The sequence below is a fragment of the Silene latifolia genome, chromosome 7 (genome assembly GCF_048544455.1).
Source record: "Silene latifolia isolate original U9 population chromosome 7, ASM4854445v1, whole genome shotgun sequence".
NCBI lineage: Eukaryota > Viridiplantae > Streptophyta > Magnoliopsida > Caryophyllales > Caryophyllaceae > Silene > Silene latifolia.
The window spans coordinates 21,342,132-21,352,955 of NC_133532.1; positions in this window are offsets into that span (position 1 = coordinate 21,342,132).

Consider the following 10,824-nt stretch of genomic DNA (forward strand, 5'->3'; position numbering starts at 1 on the left):
TATATTCATATGATTGAGATTAACCATGCATGTTTCAGAACTTGGGTACCTGATACTAGTTGTGGTTCTCATCTGTGTAATCATTTGCAAGGCCTAAAGAACATCATACCTCTCGAAAAAGGTGATGTGGACCTGCGAGTCGGGAATGGAGCACGAGTTGTTGCTGTCTCGAAGGGAACATATGTAATCCAACTCCCTAGTGGTTTTATTTTTAAATAACTGTTACTATGTACCCAGTTTGTCTAAGAACATTATTTCTGTTTCCGTACTTGCTAAATACGGTTTTGCATTTTCAATAAAGGATAATAGCTGTATTTTCTCTTTCAATGAAATGATTTATGGCAAAGCAGTTTCCATGAATGGAATTTACATCTTAGATGAAACCACGGAAGTATTACACATGAATAATAAGAAATTAAAGGTTGGTGACAAAGATCAAACCTATCTATGGCATTGTTGAATGAGACTTATAAATGAGAAACGCGTAAAGAAACTCGTCGATAATGGGACAATTCCCGCATTCGATTTTTCTGCATATGGCACGTGTGAATCATGTCTCATTGGCAAAATGACTCGAATTTCCTTCGAAGGTGTTGGAATGCGCGCTAGTGACCTATTAGGACTCATACATACTGATGTTTGTGGACCTATGTCAATTACCGCTAGAGATGGCTATAGATATTTTATCACTTTCACGGACGATTTGAGTAGATACGGATATGTCTACTTAATGAAGCATAAAAGTGAGTTCTTTGAGAAATTCAAGGAATACTGTAATGGGGTTGAGAACCAACTGGGTAGAAAGGTTAAAGCACTCCGTTCAGATCGGGGTGGCGAATATCTTTCAAATAAGTTTGATCAACACCTTAAAGACTGTGGAATCGTTCTACAGTTAACTCCACCTGGAACACCTCAATTAAATGGTGTGTCCGAACGGAGAAATCAAACCTTACTTGATATGGTTCGATCCATGATAAGTCACACGGTAGTGCCTGATTCATTATGGGGTTTCGCTCTTTTGTCAGCTGCTCTTATACTTAACCGAAGTCCGACTAAAGCTGTCGACAAGACTCCATATGAAATGTGGAAGGGAACGGTCCCTAACTTGTCCTTTATTCGGGGTTGGGGCTGCGAGGCTTATGTCAAGTGGAGACACGAGGATAAGCTCGGCCCGCGATCGGTCAAGACATACTTTATAGGTTATCCAAAAGGAACATTTGGCCATTACTTCTATTCGCCTACCGAACATCGAGGTTTTGTTGCGGCTAGTGCGACGTTCTTAGAGAAAGAATTTCTCGAGAACAAGATAAGTAATAGAACCTTCGAGCTGTCGGAGATTCCAGAACGAACAACCGAGGAACGGATGGAGGAAGTTGTTCCTCCAACTGATGATACGGTTAGTATTCCGGAGGAACCTAGGAGGTCGGGTAGAGTCTCTCATCCTCCGGACAGATACATTGGTATGGTCGAGGAGAATGACGTTTTGCTCCTAGAGAGTAATGAACCCACTACCTATAAAGGTGCTATGGCCTGTTCTGACTCAAAGCTATGGCTCGAAGCCATGCAATCTGAGATGGAGTCCATGTATGAGAATAACGTATGGGATCTTGTTGATTTACCTAATAAGGTAAAACCTCTACAGTGCAAATGGCTTTACAAAATAAAGCGTTCTGTAGACGCGCAACCAGATACCTATAAGGCACGACTAGTGGCAAAAGGTTTCACTCAAGTGCACGGATTGCATTATGATGAGAATTTTGCACCTGTAGTCATGCTACGTTCCATTCGGATAATCTTAGCGATTGCCGCTTTTCATGATTATGAAATTTGGCAAATGGATGTGAAAATCGCCTTCTTAAACGGTTATTTGGAGGAAGAGTTGTACATGGTGCAACCCGAAGGTTTCATAGATCCTGAACATCCTAAGAAAGTATGCAAGCTTAAGCGCTCCATTTATGGACTTAAGCAAGCTTCTCGGAGTTGGAATCATCGTTTCGACCAGGTGATAAAAGAGTATGGTTTCACTCGATCGGTCGAAGAACCATGCTTATATATCAAGTCGAGTGGGAGCAAGATTGTATTCTTGATATTGTATGTCGATGACAAACTCCTGATTGGGAATGACATTCCTCTCCTATCTTCGGTTAAAGAATGGTTGAAGAACCATTTCCAGATGAAAGATCTGGGTGAGGCACAGCGCATTTTGGGAATCCGTATCTACCGAGATATATCACGACGGACGTTATCACTTAGTCAGGAGTCTTATTTGGATAAGATTCTTGAGAAGTTCAGCATGACCAACTCCAAGAAGGGGAACCTTCCAATGACGTCTGGGATGCAGTTGAGCAAGTCTCAGTCACCCACGACGCCTGAAGGGATTGAGCGCATGAGTCGTGTTCCTTATGCATCAGCTATAGGATCAATCATGTATGCCATGATATGCACCCGTCCAGACGTGGCATATGCATTGAGTATGACGAGTCGGTACCAAAATAATCCATGTACCTACGGAGGACTAAGGATTGGGTATTGAGTTATGGAGGAGATACTAAGCTATGCGCAATCGGTTACGCAGATGCTAGCTTCCAAACGGATCGAGATGAGTAGAAATCTCAGTCTAGATTCGTTGTTACTCTTAATGGTGCTGCGGTCAGCTGGAATAGTTCCAAACAGGAAGTTGTAGTAGATTCTACTACTGAGCCATTGAAATATGATAAGCATGGAGGGCACGTTTTTTTCCCATGAGAATTAAACGTGTACCTGAGTTATAGTAGTTGATTATGAATTCGATACGTTATCTTTTTCATATACTATTTATAACTTCATCGTATTATTATAATATTTTGTTTTTCATGTGGATTGTACTGACAACTTTGAACGCCACAAAGTGAACTTAATTACATTATATTTTGTTTTGTCCGTAATCGCCTTAATGAGCTGATAACTCTGGCTATTATATTGTGCAGTCGATTGATGGTGGGTTCAACGAGCCATAAGTCAAACTGTTGACTGATCGATCACAAATGCGAGATTATAACGATACCTCGTAGGATAAATTTTTGTGACAACGTAATAGAGTCCTAAATGTTTAAAACATTCGGTGCCAGGTCGTGGATAGGACATCCATTATGTTCCTAGAGTCGATTCTTTTGACTATCGACTGTCTCTTGAGATTAAGGCAGTTTTTGGGTGACTTTGGTTTCTTTCTCACGGTCTGCCGTAACTGGAGGCTAAGTAGATTTTTTCTGGGTCATTTCATACCGTGCTTACATCTGCAGGATTCGAGTTGAGGAAAATATCCAACCCTTATCAGGTATAGTTATTTCTCGGGGCCACTCGAGGAGTTGTAAGAATCGAAATGCATGGCCATGCTCGAATGATGATTCGTTTATCAGTTAAGTTACTCTCTAGTCGGGGAAACCACTCTTGATGATGATCGCTTGTAAAATACGACCTTTGCGAATACGGATTTTGCAAATTGTTTTACATTGAGTGGGAGAAATTTTAGGATATGAGAATCGGTTATCGCACATACACTTGTGAGGACAAGTGGGAGTTTTTGGAGCTTGTGTCCTCCACAAATTAGTGTGATAACACTTGTAAATCTCTTACAGGTTCACAAGGGTATACTTTGTATTTTAATCAGTTGATTAACGATTACCTAATAACGGTTGGCTTGCTAGAAAGTTTGACGTTATTATCATAAAGATGGCGGTGATCAACTGGTCCCTAAAGGTCACACCTATAGGATGTGTTTGAGAGATGTGGTTATAGAAATATAATCACATTGATGCCTTATATGACTAAACAGTTAGTCAATGTGTTGATGAGACAATTATTTAATGAAGATTAAATAATATGAGTTAAGACGAATTAACTGTCAATTCGTAAATTGAATATAATAAGTTATATTTAATTAAATGTATGTAATGTTAGCTTGGACGAATTAATATGTTAATTCTTAATTAAATGTAATCGGTTATATTTAATATCAACAAGATGAATGTGTCATAGTGGTAATAGTGAGGGTACTCAAACCAAGAGGTCATGGGTTCGATCCTCACTAGATGACAATTTATATTTAACACATTTTTACATTTTTGGAAACCGAAAATAAGGAATTAAAACTCCTTATTGTTTCGGTAATTAGGCCGGAAATTAGAGGATGAAAAATCCACCCTAATCCACCCTCATACACGGTTTAAGAGGGTGAGATGGGTGAATTCATTCTAACCTAATTTTTGCCCTAACTCAACCTTGCCTCCTCTCATCGGAAAAAACACAAAAACCTAAAATTAATCTGTTGATTTGGGGATCGATTCTAGCATAATCAAAGGGCATTTGTCATATCGTCTTGGGTGCAACTGATAGGCGAATATCAACTTTGATATTGTTCTTAGGCCGTTTTTGTTAGGACCGAAGGTTATTTCTTAATCCTTTATGTTTTTGTTTATGCAATTTAATTTTATGACTAGTATTCATCACTTTATGATTCGTTATAATCCTTAAATTAAAGGGATTCATACAGATAAATCCCACAGTCGTACCTCGGGAAGCGTGAAGGAAGGTCCTAGGAAGCTAACCAACGAGTGTCAAGGCTGTTTTCAGTGGATATCTACTCGATCGAGGGCTTTTAGAGGTCGATCGAGTGGTTTGGCAGCTGCAGGTGTTCGATCGAGTGGTTCTTGAACTCGATCGAAATGGGCTAATTTGGAAGTGTTCGATCGAGACCTTCTTTTGCTCGATCGAACGGTTTTGCTGAAGATTTACTCGATCGAGTAGTTTGAAAAGGCTCGATCTAGTGACTAGCTATTTTACACGGGTTAATTAATTCGTGTTAGGTTTATTTATGTTAATAAAACGCTTTCCTATATAAGGGAAGTCGTCATTAGGTCATAAACACACTTTTGATACGACCTTTTACTCTCTTAATTACACTTTAGATCTGAAACTTTACTCTTAATCTCTGCTGCTACTTTGTTCTTATTTGCCGGATTCGCTCTTTTGTAATCTCTCTTTCTCTTAACCTTAATCTAATCTCCTGCTTGCTTTAATTATTGTTCTTCCTATTTCACTGTCTCTTAATTATTGCTAGTATATAATTCATCTTTATTGTCTCTTTATCATGTCTCTTAGCATATTCATTGTTGTTGTTGTTAAATCCGATAACATGAGTAGCTAAATCTCCCTATGTTAGGACTAGGGGAGCCATGGTAATAAAGTGACGATGTTGTGAATAGGCTAAAAAGTTGATTGTGAGAATCTGTGACCATAGCAATATAACTGTAATATGTTTAGTTGAGTGCACTCTTCTAAATAACTTTAATTTGATTAAAATCGCTCCTAGATCAAAAGATTGGAATGAACATACCTGCTATGAACAGTAGACTACCCTAATAAGGACAGAAGTTTAGTTAGTTGTAATCTAGGGTGGATAGCGGACCGGAAGGACCTTTCCCTTGACCTTCTCACCGTAGATTGTCTAGACTATTTATGACTGAGTTAGTGAACTGCCATGGTGAACTGAAATCCTGACATACCTCTCCTTATCTGATCAATCTTAGCTTTTTCTTACCTTTATCGCTCTTGTCTTTATTTCTCTTGCGTTACATCTTCCGTAGTTTAGAAAACCAATTTTAAAACCCCCAATTGTGACCCGACAGACGTACTTAGTAGATAGATAATTAGCCTCCCTGTGGAGATCAACCCTACTTACCGCTAGCTTCTGTTAGTAGTAATAGGTATTTATTTTTGGTACCTAATGACGGTATCAAATTTTGGCGCCGTTGTCGGGGAGGCAATTAGCCTATTTGTCTGTTTTTGTTTCGTTTTGTCTCTTAGTCTCAAGGAATTTTTAATTACTTGTTACAGTTCTTATTTATTTCTCTAGTGTTGTTTATGCCCAGGTCTAACAGGTCAGAGTTAGTTACAGCTGATCCTGAACCAGAAAGGACCTTTGATTGTAGTCAGAGGCTGCAGAGAAAGATTCAAAAGGTAGCCTTGAGTACTTTTGAACCCCAGCTAGAACACTTTCTTTTTGCAGAAGACCCGTCTTGTGAAGAAGACAAATCTATTTCTGTCGTAAATCCAGTGAAAATGCCTAATATCGTGAGTCACTCAGAGCCCACAGCTGCGTCAATCCCTAACGGTTTCAAACTTGCGACCGAGGATGGGAATACATTTGACATTCGACCGTCCTATATCAATCTGGTCGAACGGAATCTATACCGAGGTGTGGCGGGTGAAGATCCGCGTAAACATATGGAGGTTTTCACTGACTACTGCTCTACCATTCCCGCTACTAAGGGAGTGACCCAGGACAATATTAAAGAGGTCCTATTTCCTTTCTCTTTGACTAATGGAGCCCGAGAGTGGCTCACTGATCTGGATCGAACTGCAGCCGATATTACTGACTAGGAGAGTTTGTCCCTTGCTTTCTACAAAAGGTATTTTCCTCCACAACGAACTAATCAGTTGAGAGGAAAGATTACAAGTTTTAAGCAGACCCCGGATGAAAACTTGTATGAAGCTTGGTGCCGTTTCAAAAAGTTGGTGCGGTCTCTTCCTCACCACGGTTTTGATCAGTGGTTTTTATGCAACCAGTTCTATAATGGGTTGTATGACGACCACCGTGCTATCTTGGACGCCTCATCTAATGGGCGATTTCAGAAGAACAATGATGATGACAAGGGATGAGGTATTATAGAAGAGATGGCTACCCATTGTGTTGAGTATGGGAACCCGAGAGGAGGTATTCGTACTGTTTCTTCTATTGATAGTGCAGTTGTGGCTCAGCTGGAAGCCATGAATGCCCGTTTTGATAAGCTGGAGTTGCAGAATACTGGTGATCAACAGACGGGTCACTTTTTGACTAGACAAGAGACTGTTTCTTGTGAGAGGTGCGGTAGTAATGACGGTCATACTGCTGTTGACTGCCAAACTGAGATGGAGCAAGTCTTTGCCTTTCAGTAATACAGGCAAGGAGGCTCTTACTATAATAATCAGAGTGGAGTCCATCCCAATTTGCGATGGACTAGTCAGAATGTGTTAAATCCTTCACCTCCACCGCAACAGCAACAACCTTACATTCCTCCTCACAAAGCTCAACAAGGCTTTCAAAAGTTCCTCCTTTCTACCGCCACAACAAGGTGCTTCCTCAAGTGGTGTCAGTGAGATGACCGAGTTGAAGTCAATGATACAAGCATTGATTGTTCAATTACAGAAGAGTGACCAACAAAAAGATGCGTCAATTAAGTCACTCTTCTGTAATTGACCGGGTCATTTACCGTCTCAACCTGATAAGAACCAACATGAGACGATAACTCTGATAAATTTGCGAAGCGGTCTTTCTTATGAAGGACCCAAAATGTCGACTGGTGAAGACATAACAGACCCGGGAAATACTGTTGCAGTGCGTTAACAATCGTCAGTGGACGAATCTATGCTGAATCCAAGGAAAATCCTCGATCGACTCATTTCTAGTGGTCGATCGAGAGGAAATGCCGGGAATATTACTCAATCGAGTGAAGCTGTTGGTCGATCGAGTAAGGCTGATTTTAAAGAATTCGATCGAGTAGAGGAAATTCCTCGATCAAATGAAATTGCTGAGAAAACTGCTCGATCGAGTGAAGTCATATCTCGATCGAGTGATGCTGAAAAAGAGAATTTCGATCTAGTGGTTAATGGTGCTCGATTGAATGATATTGCTGCTGAAAGACCTCGATCGAGAGGAAAAAGGAATCGATCGAGTAGAAATGACGGAGATCGTGTTGAGACATTGGCAGAAAGAAACAAAGGTTTGGAAATTCCTATCACGGTTCCTTTTCCGAGGCGATTGCAGAACAAGAAGGCCGGGCAACAGTTCCAGAAATTTGCAGATATCCTTTCGCCGAACTGCTTACCCAGGTACCCTCTTACATGAAGTTTATGAAAGAAATTTTAACGCATAAGAGTCATATAAGTGACCATGTAACGGTAGCTTTGACTGAAATAGGGTCCGCTTTAGTTCAGAATAAGACATCACCCAAATAATCAGACCCGTATAGCTTTTTGATTCCATGTCATATAGGAACCCACTTAATTGACAACGCGCTATGTGACTTAGGAGCTAGCGTGAGCGTCTTACCACTGTCTCTCGCTAAGAGACTGGGTTTGACCAAATTTAATTGCACCAATATGACTGTTCAGATGGCCGACCGTAGTATATCACGGCCACTAGGTGTCTTAGAGGACATACCTGTGAAAATCGGGAGATTCTTTATTCCCGTTGATTTTGTGGTCTTGGACATACCCGAAGACTCTTATACCCCTATTATTTTAGGTCGACTATTCTTATTTATTGCTCGTGTAGTAATTGATGTCGGGAGGAAGACCCTTACTTTCCAGGTAAGAGATGAGGAGCTGACAGTTTATCAGTCCAAAACTCGTAGGGCCCCTATGCAAGGTCAACCTCTCAATGCCTTACCCTCTATAGACCCAAACTTAGAGTCTCCAGCTGAAAATATTGAGTATTGTGCTGCTATAGTGACACCTCCGCCTCAGACTGAGAGTAATATAGAGGACCATTCTGTTGTTTTCCTTGCTGCAGATACACACAGAGTGGATACTGGAGATGCTGTCGGTCATGGTGCAGTGAAAGTCAAGTTAAGTGATGGGAATGCTACAAATGATAATGCCACTGGCAGTAAGGAAGCCAGAGGAAAAAAGAAAATGAAGGCGTACGTGGACGCAAATTATTCTTCTTCCATCAGTTCAAGTTCAAGCTCATGGCGATCCAAGAGGACGGTCCGCGATGCTGAAGGGACCTCCTCCAGTCAGAAGCCCTCTTTTAGGCTACTACAGTGTTTTGGAAGATAAGCGGGGAATGCCCCGTTGTAAAACTTTGTAATTTTGAATTTTCATTAGACATTTTAATTGCGTTTTAGACTGTTAGACAATAGCGTAGTTAGTTTTAGCGTAAGACCGAATATAGACTGCGTATTTTGTGAATTTGGTATTTGCGGGAAGCATTTCTACTTGTTTTTATGCAGATTTGGGGAAGATTTATTGCATTGGGACGTGTGCCAAAGGAAACCAACTCGATCGAGTGCTTTTTGTACTCGATCGAGAGGAATGCCCAAGTAAATTGTTCGATCGAGCAGGTTAAAGCTCTCGATTGAATTGACCAAAATGGAGAGTTCTCGATCGAACACTGGTTTACTCGATCGAGAAGAATGCAGGAATAATGTCTCGAACGAGTGGTTTCAAATCACTCGATCGAGTGACCAAGGCCTATATCACGCAGGGAGTCTTTCTCTTCCTCTTCTATTTTTCATTCTATTTCTTCTTCTCTCCTTATTTCTGCGATAAAACCCTCTAAAAATCTCCAAATCCTCCACTTTTCTTCCCCATTACCAAATTCAACTCCCACATTGTGCTTATTGTGTGATTTTCGACAAAAGCCCCATCTTTCTCCCTTCAAAATCGTGTTTGTTGCAGTTTAATTTGGGAATTAGGGTTTGTTTGAGTTGGGTCGAAACCCGACTTTTTTTGTGCGTTTTTTGTCGATTAATTTGCATCTTCTTGTGGTTTTTCAATCAAGTAAGTTTTCTTCCCCTCTTTCTTGTTGTTTAATTGATTATTTTTGACCTAATGAAGAGCTAGGGTTTCGAAAATTTTCGAAATTTTGGGGGAATCATGTTTTAATCGTTTAATTGTCTGATTTTGGTACTTGATTGATTAGGATGGATAGTAACACCATGCCCTCTACTCGTTCTACTGTTACCCCATCCCTTTCTGAGACGGTGGTCTCTGCTTTGCTACCTTGTCACTAGCTATCGTTGTTACTCTTTATTCATATCGCCGCCACTCATCGCTTCCCATTGCCGGTATTATTCCTCTTCGGACGACCCCCTGCTGCGTCGTCACCCCATTCAAATGTACTGCTTTCGGGTCTTTGTTAGTGCCCCATATTTCTGGTGGCTTTTTTTCTTGATGCTCGCTGGGACGAGGTCGAGGACGAGGTACTCCTGCTGCTGGACGTGCCACTGCTACGTTTCATGCCGATGACTCTTTGGACTCGCACCCTGACTATCCTGAGGTACGTCTCGTGAACTCGATTCATCGTACACGTTTTTACAATTTAGCACGATGTGACATTACTTCTACAAAAAATTTGTGTCGGACCACTCTTGAGAGACTGGGGATTTACGAGCCCGTTGCTGAGTTGTTAAACGGGACTGGGATGACTGGGTTGACCACCATGAGTGCATTGACCTATGAGGAGCTGACCCTTGAGTTTTTCAACTCCTTTACCTTTTCAGCTGATGCGTATGACACTGACCCGGAGAGTTCTTATGTCTCATTTAGACTGTTTAACCGGACTACCACATGGACCTTAGCTGAGTTTGGCAGTCGGTTAGGTTTGTCTTCCCACGGTGAGCTGGACCCTCCTCGTAAGGTCCTACGTTTACTTTGGACTACCTTGGCACAGACTCCCTTTGAGCAGCGTAGGCTGGCTCACATTCACCTTCCCCCGGCCCGTTACTTTTTACGTCTCCTTGGAGGGCCGACTTTTGGCCATAAAGAGCCAAACATTAACAATGTTGAGTTGTCAATTTTAGGGGGCTATTTAAACATTGATAGCGAGGGCTCCTTTGTTCTTAACATTTCTTATCTGATAGCTCAGCATTTTAATGCTGTCGGGAAGAAGAAGATGGGCACGATTACCTGTGGAGGTATAGCCTCCTACCTCGCCCGTTCCATCTTCACTGACTACCCCCGTTACCTGGCACATGTAGATAAGGAAAAGTACATAGATGTTAACGCCTTACAGGCGATGTTTTG